Source organism: Takifugu rubripes, chromosome 11, assembly GCF_901000725.2.
Source record: "Takifugu rubripes chromosome 11, fTakRub1.2, whole genome shotgun sequence".
Taxonomy (NCBI): Eukaryota; Metazoa; Chordata; class Actinopteri; order Tetraodontiformes; family Tetraodontidae; genus Takifugu; species Takifugu rubripes.
Window position 1 is genome coordinate 4,199,900 of NC_042295.1, and position 15,739 is coordinate 4,215,638.

At 42.9% G+C, this 15,739-nt stretch overlaps 1 protein-coding gene across 1 annotated transcript in view; it reads left to right on the forward strand.

The window, feature by feature from the left end:
* Nucleotides 1-7,955: 7,955 nt before the first annotated feature.
* gramd1bb (GRAM domain containing 1Bb) overlaps nt 7,956-15,739 on the forward strand; it is a 60,383-nt gene continuing 52,599 nt past the window's right edge. The window contains exon 1 of the mRNA XM_029843283.1: nt 7,956-8,074. The gene's annotated coding sequence lies outside the window, so the exon portion shown is untranslated. The remainder of the gene's footprint in view (nt 8,075-15,739) is intronic.

The following is a 15,739-nucleotide window of genomic DNA, read 5'->3' on the forward strand; positions in this document are numbered from 1 at the left end:
TCCCGCCTTCCTCTCTGCATCCACTGGAGGCCGGAGATAAACCGGGGTGGGTCCCTGGGGCCCAGTAAAGCCTTCCAAAGTCATTTCCCTTCTGACTGAAGAGGCAGATTAATTATAGAGCAGTAAAAACAGGATATGTCCCAGTACTCGATGGTCGCTGCTCCCTTCATTGTTGTGAAGATGCTCCTGACCTCCACATGAGACGGGCGATTTTTCCCCAAGACTCGACTCTTGTGCAGCAGAAACATGTAGCACGAGCTGTCGCAAAGCTACATCATTAAATCTGAGAACTTTTTAGATGGACAGACTTTTATTGCCCTATTTTATCCTCATTTTCACTTCTCAATGCAGTGGATGCTCAAAGATTTAAACTGCATGAAATTCTAGTCAGATGATGACATTTGGTTGGTTGGAACTAATGCACGAGAGGCTTTTAGGCCAAGATGTATAGATATGTGTGTATTGAGGATGTGATATGTGTGATTACATTTTTAGGGGTTGGTTTAAAAAAGGATGCAGTGCGGATTAATGTCCACGTGATGGCGCTACAGTATCACAATTACTAAAATTAATAACTCATTTATTTTGATTGCATAAAAACTAAAATCAAAAGTATAACACATTTATCAAACCTTTACACTCAAAGAGACAGCGGAGCAGATCAGCACAACGTCAGATTCATACAATGATGTACTGAACACTAAACACACCTGTGTACTTTAGATAGAGACTTAGACCATGATGTCACTTCCTTGCAAATTCCTTAGCGCTGATTTTCAATTGACGGCACCCATTAGTTAAATGGTTAAGAACAACTAAAAGATGCACAAACACACGATCGCTTCATTGTAGATGCACCAATCAGAATCAATCCCAATAAAAAGGCAGCAGGTGAGTTCATCTGTCTTCAGGTCAGGAGACCTGGAGCAGAAATAGATGATGGAGAAGTGTTTGAGGTTATGCTCAGCAGAAATGTGTGTTTTCATATGATAACGCTTCATCATCTTTAGAAATTACATCAGTTTCTAAAGCGCCCACTATGGTTGTGTTTAATAACTGTTGTATTGACGAATCCCGTCCAGAACCCTGAATCACAGTCACAAGGAGCCAAATCATCATATTCCAGTCAGCCTTTTTATCAGCAACATTCTGTCGACTACTGTGACCTGTGCAGCCTTTCAGTAGGTCACAGAAACGACGGAATGAAACAGTTTGAAAAGAAAGTCCAATTTTCCTTTATTTCACTCTGAATACCTGCAGAGCTTCCAGCTCCCAAATACACCTGTTAAACCTCCAGTGATGAATATATATATATAAAATGGCTGTTTGGTGTCATTTTATGTTGACGAAGAAAAAGTAACAACATATGTATTTGCATATTTTTTTGGGCAACTGTGTGTGTGTGTGTGTGTGTATGTGTGAGTGTGAGTGTGAGTGTGAGTGTGTGTGTGTGTGTGTGAGAGAGAGAGAGAGAGAGAGAGAGTGGCAGAAGGAGAAGCAGAACACTGATGTCGTCAACAGACTGACATAATGGAAACTAAAGATCATTTTATCTTTTTGACAAATGCACTATCATGAGAAATCTCTGACATCAGTGTTCAGAACCTTTAGTGTGACACTTTTGCTTTAGTTCTGGGGCTCTTCCATAGCTCTTCATCATCTTTGAGAGGTTTCTACATCTTTGTTGGTGATTAGTTGTAATTAGTCAGGTCAAAAGCTGGGATGGGGAAACTACTCAGTGTTGAGAGAAAATGGAGCAAAGTACAGATATAAAAACCAGAGCCATAGAGCTCAGAACCCCAAACTGGGCTGAAGGTTGTCCTTCCAGCATGGCAAATCTGGAAACTTCTGTGACATCATACGAAAGAGGGCTGGAACCTGATTGGTGCCCAGTTAGTTAAGAGTTAAGGACCTGAACACTTACACTCTACTGCCAAGCGTATTGTGACATCTGCTTTTATATGCAGATGAACTTTAAAGTCATCCCAGTCTTGAGCTCTATTTTGGGGGAGTCTCACCCTGATGTTGTAAAAGCCTCAGCTCTTCTGAGAAGGCCTTTTCACTAATCTTCCAGAAGACCATGTGCAAGGCACAGATCTTGGACCAGAAGACCTGGTTCCCAGACTCCCAGAGCATACTCTCTCCTCCATGTCTTTATGGAATGAGCCCATAGTCATCCATCCAGGCTGACCAGTGTTTGTGGAAGCAGACTGACATCCCACTTGTTTTTATACACCTGTGGCCAAGTACAGTGAATTCCATTATTTAGAGGGGAGTCCCAATGCTTTTGGCAGTCAGTGAAATATTTCCTTTCTTTTAATGAGCTAAATTTAATTCCAAGCCCCGTCTGCTTGGAATATATCTAGCCTTAACTGAAAATATCAGAGCTTTTTCCGTTTGAAGCCTTTGGCTCAAAGAGCGCCAGCAGAAACACATCAAGCAGTGCTTCTGCTTCCAAATTGACACTGATATTGTGTCAAACTGCCCCATTTTACTGTTTTTAGCAGTATTCTTTTGCATCTGTAGTGTTTATGATGGGGTGGGTTGTTGCTTTTACAGGGCCAGGTGACCCTTGTGGTCTTGATCTCAATGGTCTATTATCTGGTTAAAAATAAAAACAATCCTAAAATTTGCTTTTCAAGAGTCCCGAATGATCCTGCACACAGGTCATTAGTTGCATTCATGGAAGAAAAGCTAAAGGGCATCTATATGGACATTTATAATGGTGTTGCTATGGAGTCTTTCTTGGTTGTTAAGTGTGTCTATACTTATAATTAAATTGTCCCGAGGGCTGACTTACTCACACAGATAATAAGAGCCAATGTCAAAGCCAGTGTGCTTATTAACTGAACCTGCATATTATTACACACTACAGTCATCTCTGTTGGCGGAGAATTCAAATCAGCTGCTCTTTACCCAAAACTATCTTTAGAATGCTAGTAGAAGTGTGGATGTGTCCGAAGGCTTACTGCATTTGGGGTTGACTAAATTCACTGATCTCACAACATTTTGCTCTTTTCTTGTTTCACATTTGACTGAGGTTACTGTTTGAGGATGCAAGGCACGTACTTACCTGTGTCATTACCTGGTGAGGCAGAGGAGTCACCCCACAGTGCCCCAAACCTCCAAGCACCACATGCGCTTCCTCAAAGAAGTACTTCAGACCACCTCCAGGTTTGTGGCCTGCTGCCAATAAAGAGTCGATCTGATGAAGATGTGGGTGCCTCCTTCGAAGCACCTAAAGTAACTAAGGGCAATGTGGACATGTGGCTCCAGACAATGACACCCTCATAATCAGCATTGCATCAGAGTGGTTTAGCTTCACACACGGACCACAAAGACAACTGCAGGACCAAATCCAGAACATGGGAAGTGAAGAGTTCCCAATTTGGGAAAATGCTGAAGACATTGAGGAGTCCAGGAAGGCAAGTGGGGAAGCAAAGGTAGCACTGACAAATCTCCGAGAAATGGGTCAGACTTGGTAAACCACCCTCAGTTTTCAAAGAAGCTGTTATGTCAGAAAGGCAGTGGCTACCTCTCCAGTCCTGAGAAAGACTTGTTCCTTTCTAAGCAACATCTACAGTGACAAAAGAAGGGAGCAAGAACTTGGCCAATGTCACCCCAAATCACCCCCAAGACCCTCTTTAAAATCAAACAACCTACATCCAAAGAAGTTATCAAGTTGACCAGAGCACTTTCAGGCTTTGGGTTGAGAGGTGTACCTCACAAGGTCTTCAAGCATTGCCCATGGTTCTGAGAGCATCTTTGGAAGATTATCAAGGTGATCTGGAGGGAAGAGGAGAATCGGAGAAGGTGCCACGGCAGTGGAAGTGCTGTCTCTTCCTAACATAGAATGCAAGATCTTCTCCATGATTGTTCCTAGTTTTCATTGAGCAAACAGACATGGTGACCCAGTTCTTCAGAGAGCCAAAGAAGAGCAAGGGTTACCGGGCAGCTGCAGTGACCTGGCTAAGGCATGTGGATCAACCCCGCATGTGTGTGTGTGTGTGTGTCCTTTTTCTTGATTCTCTTGTTTCTCTTTGTTGTCTTTATCCTTTGTGAGGCACTTTGTGCTACCCAGTGTATGAAAAGTGCCATATAAATAAAGGTTGAATTGAATTGAATTGAACTCTGCCAGATGAGGGTGTCGATGGAACACATTTTAAGATGCCCAGTGGCTTTGGATTAAGAGGGGTAACTTGTCATCCTGGAAGAGGGTGGATGATGAGGTGTGAGATAACCTATGTTGCCAGGTTCATTAACTGATGATGTGTCCAGGTTGCACGGGGAAGTGTATTATACCACTAAATTGTGCCCTCTACAAGACAAGCTGTAAGGTCACGCTAACAAGCAGGCTGGGCAGCATCTACTGGTGTCCACCATCTTTCTCTGATAATGAGCCTCTTCTCCTCTGCTGGCTGGTTTTTCTCAGCAGGAGACACCTGAGCAACAGTCTTCTGAGCTTGTACTTGTGTTTGCAGGCAGTAACAGCAGCTCCCTGCCATGAAACCGCTGTTAGGTTGAGTGTCAGATTTATGGCGCAGAACCACTTTACATTTGAATTTAAATCCATCCTCTGGTGCTGTTTCTTGGTGTGGTTTCTAACACAAGTGGGCAGTTCTGTGTCTAAATATGTGACATTGGACAAATGTGGTGGAACTGGTTAAGGTAAGGAGATGGGGAATGTGTCTGAGAAGGTCCACACAGAGACAGAACTACAAGTGTGTATACAGTAATGATGAGTCCAGTTTCTCTCCTGCTGTTGTATAGCTATAAGGATAAGGATAAGGATAAAAGACTTTATTGATCCCACATTGGGGAAATTGCACGTTACAGCGGTAGCCCATGGTGTGCAATACAGAAAAGTACTAAAAGAAAAATAAAAATAAAAACACTCTTATGTTATGTACATTGCTATGTACATTGTACAGTATATACAGAAATTTAAAAAAAATATGTACAGGAGGAGTGTCGGACAGTGTGAAGAAAAAAATAAGGTGCAAATAAGATGTGCAAATAAGACATTCCAGAGGTAGGATGATTAGTTAGTGCAAATATGCCAACCCTGGGTTATTGGTGCTACAATTAAGTGTTGTGCATGTTGAACAATCTGACGGCAGTTGGGATGAATGACCTGCGGTAACGTTCCCTTTTACACCATGGGTGTAACAGTCTGCTGCTGAAGGAGCTGCTTAAGGCCCCCACAGTCTCGTGTAGGGGGTGAGAGGGGGTGTCCATAATTGATGTCAGCTTGGCCAACATCCTCCTCTCACCCACCTCCTCAATGGAGTCCAGAGAGCAGTCCAGGACTGAGCCAGCCCGTCTGACCAGCTTGTTGAGTCTCTTCCTGTCCCTCTCTGCGCTCCCACAGCTCCAGCAGACCACAGCGTAGAAGATCACCGATGCCACCACAGAGCCATAAAAGGTCCTAAGCAGTGACCTGCACACTCCAAAGGACCTCAGTCTCCTCAACAGATGAAGATGACTTTGGCCCCTCTTGTACAGGGCGTCTGTGTTATGAGTCCAGTCCAGTTTATTGTTGAGGTGAACACCCAGGTCTTTGTACTCCTCTACGATCTCAATATCCAAACCCTGGATGTTCACGGGTGCAATGTGAGAAGCCTTCCTACTGAAGTCGATCACCACCTCCTTTGTCTTGCTGGCGTTGATGCGCAGATGGTTCAGTTCACACCAGGCGACAAAGTTGGTGATGACCTCCCTGTATTCCAGTTCGTTCCCCTCAGACACACGTCCAACGATGGCTGTATCGTCGGAGAACTTCTGGAGGTGGCAGCTGTCCGAGTTGAAGCTGAGGCATTTCTCCGACTCTTAATGTCTCAGGTCTTTTCAACAGTGGTAATAGACCCCTGACACACACTTGACGAACACACACACACACACACACACACACACACACACACACACACTCACTCACTCACTCACTCACTCACTCACACTCCAAAAAATATCCAATATATAGAGAGAAGGGAGAGACCAAGTCACAGAGCCAGAGAGAGGCCATGTGCATTTAGGGGGAATTCTCATAATTTTGTCCTCCTTCCCTGCTGTGCAGTGTGACAAAATGCTGAAAATAGAACATCTTCAGGGAACCTTCCAATCATGTCTGCAGTAGTGTTAGACACACACGCATGCACGCACGCTGTACATCACATTCTTCTATGTAATCGGGAAAAAATGATTTGCATGTGCAGCAAAGCTCAATCATGACTCATTCTGTTATGCATGCCTTTATAATTCATTTTGGATGAATTCCTTGTAAATCTGCAGCATTTTCTCTGGGTGAACGTTGTTGGTTAAGAACAATGGGTCACATAGATGAATCTGATTCATCTATGTGACCCGTCTATGTGATCTATGATTGTATGATTCATTGAACCATGCAATCTGACCATAGGGACAGGACCTGTCTCAGTGACATGAATTCTAATAGTTGAGAACATTCACGCAAACATTGAAGTTCAAGGCTGATGAGATCAAAGGGGACGTCCACATCACCAGTACATTTGTCCACACATCAATTCTTGATCATGCAAGCTTTTCTTATTGGGGCAGAGTCGGACCCCAACACAGACCGCCGGATAGACAGCAGTCAGCAGGACATGGACAAATGTCTGACACAGGACAGGAGTGGAAGCGCAGCCTAGATAGACAAGGGTGGAGGAGACAAAGACCGGCTGGAGACCTAACCTGAGACAGACCAGCAGGGGACCTAACCTGAGACAGACATGAGACAGAGCAGGGTCAATCAGCTCAAACAGAATGATATGCAACTTTTAACAACATTATAATATTAAATAATCGTCTCTGTAGCTTAGCTTTATGTTTTACAGGATGTGACATATGTTCAAGGTCATGAATGTAAATGATGCAGGGTCAGGTGGACAGAGTACTTCATACTTGCATGAATTCAAGTGGAAATTTCTTTTGTCTCTGTGTCCCCAACATGAAGACGAGGGCGATGAAGAACCCAGACAAGATTGGCTGCAGAGTCTCTCCCTTCTCAGCCATTGAAGGTGTCTCATCCCCCAGATCGCTCATCTCCTTCAGGGTCATTCGGTTCGTGGATAAAAAGATGTGTTTCTCTCTCTTTGTTCTCTCTGTTTTGTTGGCTTGGACCTTTGTTTTACATTTCGACAAACTTTCATGTTTGTTCTTTCACTGATTTCTAAATGTATTTCTTTCAACAACAATCACCCAGGACATATTTTCTGCACTCATTTTATCATAACTTTCCAGACTTCACTGCAGCTATATCGATATAAAGTCATCATGAACACAATGTCCTTAATAACATTAATTAAGAGTTTTTCCCCACTGAGGGAACAAAGTGGCTTTTAATTATATTCATCTGGTAACAGAGTCTCATAGTATCCCTACAAACACTTCATTGTGTCTGGATGATACATGAATTAGCTGAAATCTGTTGTGACTTTGAAGAATTCTAACATAACTTTAAAGATAAACTGCATTATTCAGTGACTAGCAATAAAATGGGGAGCTTTATGCCTAATTATCAGCATCCTTTTCATCACTTCTTTCTGGAGATACTGGCTCAGACCCAGTTAGTCTTGAAGTATTCAATTATTTGAAATGACAAAGCATTCATCTGCAGCACAGAGGATAAATTCTATGCTTGAGCAAGTGAGTGCACAAGGAATCGACTCTGGAAGGGGAGCATGAGGTAAGACTCAAAGGGAGGGAGGGAAAGAGAGAGAGGGAGTGAGGGAGAGGGAGAGGGAGAGGGAGAGGGAGAGATTGTGGAGGATTGGCATTTGAGCAGGAGCAGGAGCGAGTAGCAGGTCTCTTGGAAAAGGAGGGAGTCTCCTCTCTCGTGATTGGGAATCCAAAGTGTCTTCAGCTTGGCTGGAGAGTCAAAGAGGGTTCCCCGCTGGTGGAGGGCGCCCCCCCCCCCCTCCCTCTCCAGTAACGCAGGACTTTGTTTTTGTGAAGCAAGGAGCGGACAGGAGGGATCAGGAGGAACATTTGTTTGTCTGACAGATGGCACAGGAGGAAAGATCTCTGACTCTGGACCGGTCCTCTCGGGCTGACTGAGGTAACGTATGTCAGCGGCACAGAGCGAGCTGCATGCTCACACACTCATTCTGCTGCACTGTTTGTCCTGAATGTGCGCGAGTGGATGTTGAATAATGCACGTGAAAGTGTGAGATATCAGTTGACAGGCAGCACCAGGAGGGATGATAGGACAGGAAGTGTGTGTAGCTGAGCCACCACCTCATCAGCACCAACTCCGCATGTACGTGTGTGTGTTATTTAACATGATACGAGCCGTTGTGATCGAGGTGTACTTCCCTGACCTTCATTTGCTTGGCGCCGGGGTGACAAATGCTAACTACAATCCCCCTGCCAGCATTTTCTCTTTCTCTGCTCCCACGTTCAGCACACAGATGGATGCTCAGGAAGCAGCAGAAGCAGGTGTTGGTTCCTGGAGTGGCATCAGCAGAAACTCTGTTGATGCAGAATGGCAAGAAACTCAGCAAAAGTGCAGCTTGGCTTTTATTATGTGGTTAAGTGCTGCACTAATTCCTCCCAACAGTTGTGTGTTGGGGGTTTTAAGGCTTTTCTGACCCATGCAGATGGTGCACATGCGTCTTGCATGAAAAACAAAAGCCCAGAATCAATGCTGTGAAATGCTTAAACGGTAGTATTTGACACAGGATTAATCTCACATGATTTGTTGGCTAATTGCCAGCCCTTCCTTTATCAAACACGTGGTTTGAACACAATGCAGCCATCACAGCTGGAAATGTATTGTTTAATTTCCCTGGAAAAATAAGTGACAGTCTCAGAAATGTGGATTTTTTTTTTTTTCAATGTGGGGAAGTTTGCTTCAGAAACAATAGATGAGTAACCAATTATTCCCTCAGCCTCCCTCAGCCCGTCTCTTGTCTCTGTCCTCCAGTGTGGGAGGACAGAGGTTGTCCCTGCAAAGTCCACTGTAGTGCCTGATAACTCAATATTATTGATTAGCTTATTTCAAATACAGTTATAATCTTCAGGGAAGTTAGTTTAAGGCTCCCCTTCTGCAGTCCTAATAACGCTCTCAGATCAGAAGTTCGGTGGCCTCCAGCCCGCTCTGGCCACTGAGGGAAGACAGCAGCACCACAAACTTTCACACCTTGGAGAAAATGCACGTGAGTGGACGGAGTGTGCACGTTCAGCAGCAGATTGACTTCCAGCATTTTCAGATTCAGTTTGAGCGATGTGGGCTTGGTGGGCTGAGTCACTGGACACACTACTATCAGGACACATGTGATTATGCTGCAGGGCATCATCTGATTTTCCCCTTCCAAGATCTTTTAAATGATTGAGTCACTTTTCAGCTCGGCTCTGGTTGCAGTGTGCAGCAGAGGCACGATGTTGTTGGGCCATCCATGGGCAAAACCGCATTTCCATTCACTTCTTTAAAAAATGCTCAAACAAAAGTGTTCAACACCTTTAAAGCCCCCCTTCCCATTTACCTGGAAAGATTAAGATCAAAAGCAGACGTTGTTGAACAGCCCAGCCCAGGCAGCACTGTTCTCTCCCCACGTGACTGACTTGGAGACACAGACAGGAAGTCCTCACAGCAGCTGTTGCAGTAGCGGACACAGTCTTCCCTCCCTGTGCCGAGCTCTGATCGCATTTTAATTTCGTCTCTGATTGTCTTATGCGAGCAGGACTGTGCAGACTCTCTGTAACCAGGAAGTCCGGGCTGTGCATGTTGATCTCTAGTGATAAAGAAGTAAACTGATAACAAATCAAAAGGAGGATCAGCACACGACCACATCCACAGCAGGCGTGCTCATTATTATTTTATGATTATTTTTTCATTTTTATCATATATTTTATATTTCATTTTTTTCATATATTTTCTACCACCTACATTAGTTCTTTAGTGTGTAATGATGTGTGTGTCATAATATTGTCAATAATTGTAAGAGAAATGGCTAATAAAAGTGGCAACAAACACTGATACTGAACGACAGCACTGGTAACTGATCTGGTGATCAGAGCTATGCATGAATATCCAGATAATAGTGGCAGCACACTGTGAGAGTCCTGGAGCTCCTCCACGCATGTGCACCACAAATGCTATATTGAGGATTCATAAACTATTTAGATCTTACAAGACATGTCAAGAATAACAAGAATCTGGAAAAACAGTTGTGAAGTGGTGTAGATGTGAGAAATGTCTGAGGAGTTTTACCAGTGTTTTGGGGACATCTCTTAAGCTGTGATGGTGCTTTTGCAAGTAGAGTAATTGCTAGGTTACGTATAGTTCACACATTCCATCTACCTGCTGTCTGCCATTGTGCACAACGATGCTGTGGCATTTTGTGGGTGTGTGTTCGACCTGTGTATTTTTAGCAGCCATTGACCACGCTCAGAATGAAGATTGATACTCCCAGGGTCACAATCCTGCTCCAGAGGCTCCTGACTGAAACTCACACCATTAGTGCCAGACTAAGGATGCTAGAGCCTTGTATCTCCTAGTAGAAGTGGCCGAGAAGATGATTTATAATCCATCACAGTTCTACCACTTTGCTCCCCCAAATGTGGCATTTGTGCACGTGTGCAGTGGAGCTGTGTCGTCACTGTCATATTATTGTAGATGTTTTTTGTTTTTCTGCTGTTTATTTCCTGCTGTGATCCCTGTGTGGTCTGTTCTGTCTTCTACCTCTTCTTGAAAAGATTCCATCCTACTCTCACGTCACTGTGGTTTATTTTACCATGACTGATAAAGGTCACTGCCCACTGTCCCCTAGACATCACCATGGAGAAAGGTTGCTCTCGGCATCTCAGCAGGTTCAGACATGAGTGTACGGTGCAGGTTTCTTGTTTTTGCGATTAGAAATTGTTGCTCTGTTCTAAATTCACAGTTTCCTTGGAGACCAACTCTTTCCTGTATGTGTGTACTGTCCTGTAAAACACGACCGTTATTGTTCACTCTCTTCTCGCTCTGCATAGCTGTACAGTCACTGTCATGAACTCCGTACCTGCAGCCATCTGCAGAGAATCTCCATGTGATTGTTTGTGTGCCACCATTCAGGCACCAAACAGTGAACACGGTCCAGCTCTGGGGCCGGTTATAAAGGCAGCCCTGGACTAATAAACATGCCGCATTAACATTCCCCATTCGACTAATCTCCTGCCTAATCAGTAATAAAAGTCCAGCACTCAGCGGCTTAGCATAGTTTACATGTGTGAATGAGATTAACACATGTCACTTAGAGGCACTGATTTATTTTTTAAGCAACATGCAGTTTTATTAATTTCATCAGTGCCACTCACTGATTAACTGATTAACTGTTTGCTAATTTATGAGTGATTCTCTCTGGTTCATGGTCTGTTTACAGTGTAGCAGGTGTGAACTCAGATGGAAATGTTATCACCTTCACCTTCACTCAGTTAAGGTCTAAATTATTATCAATAAATGCTGGTGAGGAAAACCCTCCTGCCTTTCTGCAACAGTTCAGCAAAACTGAATCCGTCTTGAATTTACATTATATTTGTCCTTTTACTAAAATGGCCTCATCATCTAAAGGTGGATGGATGAGTTTATTTCAGTGAAAATGCAACATATATGATGGTGGTTAATGAGTTATTGTATTTGTCTTTTGTGTTTGATACAATAGAAAGGCTTGAGTTTCCAGGTATTTCACTAAAACATTTTAAATCCAATAAAAGCCAGAAACAGGCTCAATTACTCATCTGCTCATCTTCTGATTCTGGCTCCATGTTGGATGAGTGGGAGGACAAACATCTCAGTAGAGAGCTTTGGGATTTGTTGATGGATTTTTGGTATTTTGTGGCCAAAACAGTTTTTCAAACACAAATTTGCATTTAAATGCAAGTAAAAACTGCAAAGTGAAAAGTTTTATAGGCTTGATTTTTCCTTTGAGTGATGACACTGGGTGTATTACATTCCTCAGATGTAGGAACATTATGTTCACACCTTTAGAGAAGCAATTGGACTCTTTTTGTCCCCCTATAAGGATATGTTCTTCAGTTTGGACACTGTGGTTGTTGTGATCTAGCAGGAATCAGCAGTGATGCTCCTTTGGGAAATTAAGCAGCTCGTATTTAAATGAAACTTCCTTCATGAGACAGATACAAAGCAGAGGACACAACCAGGCATGCTAAAATTAGCAGCTGCCACCTTGTCTGTGAGATGGAAGCGTTGAATGTTTTTGCCCACTGAAGCAGCGTTTGCCTGCACAAGCTGCCACAATCTACTTTAATAACGGTTATTTGCAACCACATCGGGTTTAAGCAGCACATAGTGAAACTGCCCTCTGCATGCAGTCTTTCCCATAATACATAATAAAGCTTTTCATAACATTTGGAGACATGGCGTATATGGCCAATGCTCAACTTTTGTTGCACTAGAAGCAAGTTATTGTCTGATGAGAGAAAAAGCAGAGTGAAACTGTTCAGCCACACAAACAGCAACAGTGGAAATGACATTTATTTATTAAATTCTGATATGAACCCGTAAGATTTCTCAGTTATTGCACAACCTCCTTCCATGACCACATCCCAGCTCTTATAGCGATTGTGACAGCAGCTTCATTAATTGTTCTCATGCCAAAATGCTTTTGGCATGTGAGTTTTTTCAATGACCTCAAGGTACCTCAGAAACAGCCTTCACTTTATGAATAAAGTACTATTGTGAGTCTCCAAAACAACATAGTCGTGTATGTTTGTTGTTGGTGCTCTTTAATACTCGAGTGTCAGAATTAAATACAAACCTCAATGTTGTCTCTTATTATAAAAAACAAAAGTCTGCTTCTGCTCTCTGTCCACTCCTCTAAACTCTGTCAAAGATCAATATCATATGCATGTCCTCATACACAATATCCAGTAAACAAAAGCTTATCCTTACCCAAAATAGAGTCAGTGTTTAGTTTCATTAAGGGTCCTTGTATTTCCTACCAAAATATTAAACAAATAAATTACCAAAATACTCATTTTAGAAGCTAAGTGAGGACATCTTTACTTGAAAGGACTATTTAAGCGTTTTTAGGGTTGTGGATAGGTTTAGGTTTGGGTTAAGTTTAGGTGGAGGGTTATATGGGATGGTTAAGGTTGGGTGTTAGATAATATATTACTGTATGCGTCTTCACAAGTCTTCACAAATATAGTACTACAAGGATGTGTGTGTGGGGGGGTGCAGTATTTACTGGTTTTGTGCAAAATGCAGCACTCTGAATAGGATATAACCTCTCTGGATCTTCACTTTGTATTTCTCGCTTGTGGTTTATTGACTTTTCTTCTAATATTCTAGCAGTTGTACCGTTGATTCCGCTGGTCTCAACTGTGTGTAACATCAGTCATTCGGTAGTTACAGGAAGTCAGCTACCTTACGAAGGTGTTTTACTCTTTGTTCGTGCGTTCAGCACAGCCATCCTGAACGTGTGTGTGGCAGTTGAATTCATGTCGTGCACCTGCACAATTTGACAGTTTTGTCAGTGTTACTGAATCATCCTTGTGTAATTCTGATGAAGACAAGCTTGGATCTACCACATGTGAAGTGTTTTTATATTGATTGTGTGTTGAGCATTGAGCATAATGCTTTCAGAGACACCTGATTAACTGAGGAATAGGGTGGATTTTCCTCTGAGGGCTTCATGTTGTGGTATGTGTGCGACTTTTGTGGTCTTCAGAAGGGTGAAACCTCTGCAGACCCCACTGGACCCCCGGCTGCCCTCCCTTCAGCTGAACCTTTCTGCTTCCTGCTATAAACCTTACCACTGACTCACCAACCTGCAGCTGCTTCCTGCGTCTAATTTTTTTGTTTTACTGATGTTGCGAGAAAAGTGTGTTATTTTCATAAGTCTGGCTTATAGAGCCATTAATCAGAGGAGGTATCACACTTCTAAACCACCTTACGCACTGAGTTTTAAACCCAAACTAGTATCACGAGAAATAAAATCAGGGTTTAAGAGGCCATTGCTGGTGTCCTTCCAGACTTTAGGAATCTGTCATCTGAACGAGTGTCAGGAATAAGTGATCCAATATTATAGAAGCTGTTATTTAGCTTTCATCCAGGCTTGACCTGCATTTATTACTTCTGATTTGTGTTGTCTTCCGGAGTTCTGCCGAGCTCTCAGTCACCATCACCGTTGTTTTTCGAGGTTCCCTCTGCTCCCCTGAAACATAAGGACACAGAAAAGTCAACACTGTCATTTCTCTTCTAAAAATGCATTTGCATTCTTTACCTCTATATTAAGATGCCTGGATGAGTTCTGTTGTGCATTCAGGAGTGTTTCTGGGCGGAGCTGAGATCCTGCCTGTTAATTTATGGGATGACACATTGTGGTGCGCCATCATCATCATCTTTATCAAGAATAGAGCAGAAATCACAACTGTAACTTGATTAAGAACAAATGATCACATAGTGGTTATGGTCACTTTTAAATTATGATGATGAAAATGACTATTTTAATGTAACACTAAGGACAGCAATGTTTTAAGGTAAGTAAAACCCATTCGTACTTCATCATCTGTCACTACACCCTCATTTTTCAGAACCTTGTCAGCAGAAAGTCACAGCTGCAGTAATAACATATTGCATCTTGTAGCCTCACATATGTCAGTGTGTGACTTTCAAAGCTGTAATTTTCAGAATGAATCATGGAAATAGCACATTTGCACACCCTGTTTGTCATCTGCTTACAAGGAGGAACAATTGTTGAAACCCTCAGTTTGTTGAGAAAGAGGCTGTTGGGGTCCGCCAAAGTCAAAGCTACCTGTCACCCACCTGGGCACATGTGGATTATGAAACCTGTTAAGAAGTGACGACCCATCATTGACAGGAACATCAGATGCTGGGCTGACAGAAATCTCACTAAAATCACTAGGACGTGTGAGTGTGTGTGTGTGTGTGTGTGTGTGTGTGTGTGTGTGTGTGTGTGTGTGTGTGTGTGTGTGTGAGTGTGTGTGTGTGCGTCTGTATGTCCAGATGAATAAACAATGACAATGTGAAGCTACAGGACCTGAGCTGATGCTGAAGAGCGTCACTGTGCAGTACTTAGTCTGCCCAAACAACCCTCTACTCACCAGCCACACACATACAACACACCCCGAGCAGAACACCATAATCACTGCAGCATGAAGATAAATCTTCATGTCTGTCCTCTCGGTGTAGCTGAATTTTCTATTCGCTTGGAGCTGCATCAATAATTCATGACATGCCCTTTGCTGCCAAGTGGCGAGGTGACTTCTGATATTTTACTTTAGGTAATAGATCTGCTAGCACTTATTTAATTAACCTGCTGAGCATTAATGGTTAAAAAATGAACTCCTTCACTCATAACTCAGGACAAGGAAGAGGCTACATTAATGGTGTAGGTGGACTGGGGGCACGTTCAGTTTCCTGTTTCCTTTCAGCCTTTACACACAGGTCATAATCCAGACTGATAACAAGTGCTGCACAGGTAAGAGGGCTAAATATCATCTCACTTAATCAGAGCAATGCTTATAGCTGTCCATAGACACATCAGTCTGTTATCTGCTGGGGTGAAGAGGCAGAAGCAGTTTAGCATTAGAACCTAAAACTATTTAATTTCAATCTAAACCCTAAAGCAGTAATTTTGCACTACTCCAATATTCTTCAACTCTCGGCTCTTATATCATTACTCGGTCACTGAGAGTATTTGTTCCCCATATTTATTGTCCATCTTCTTCGTTGGCAGCCCTCAATGCACATGTCTGT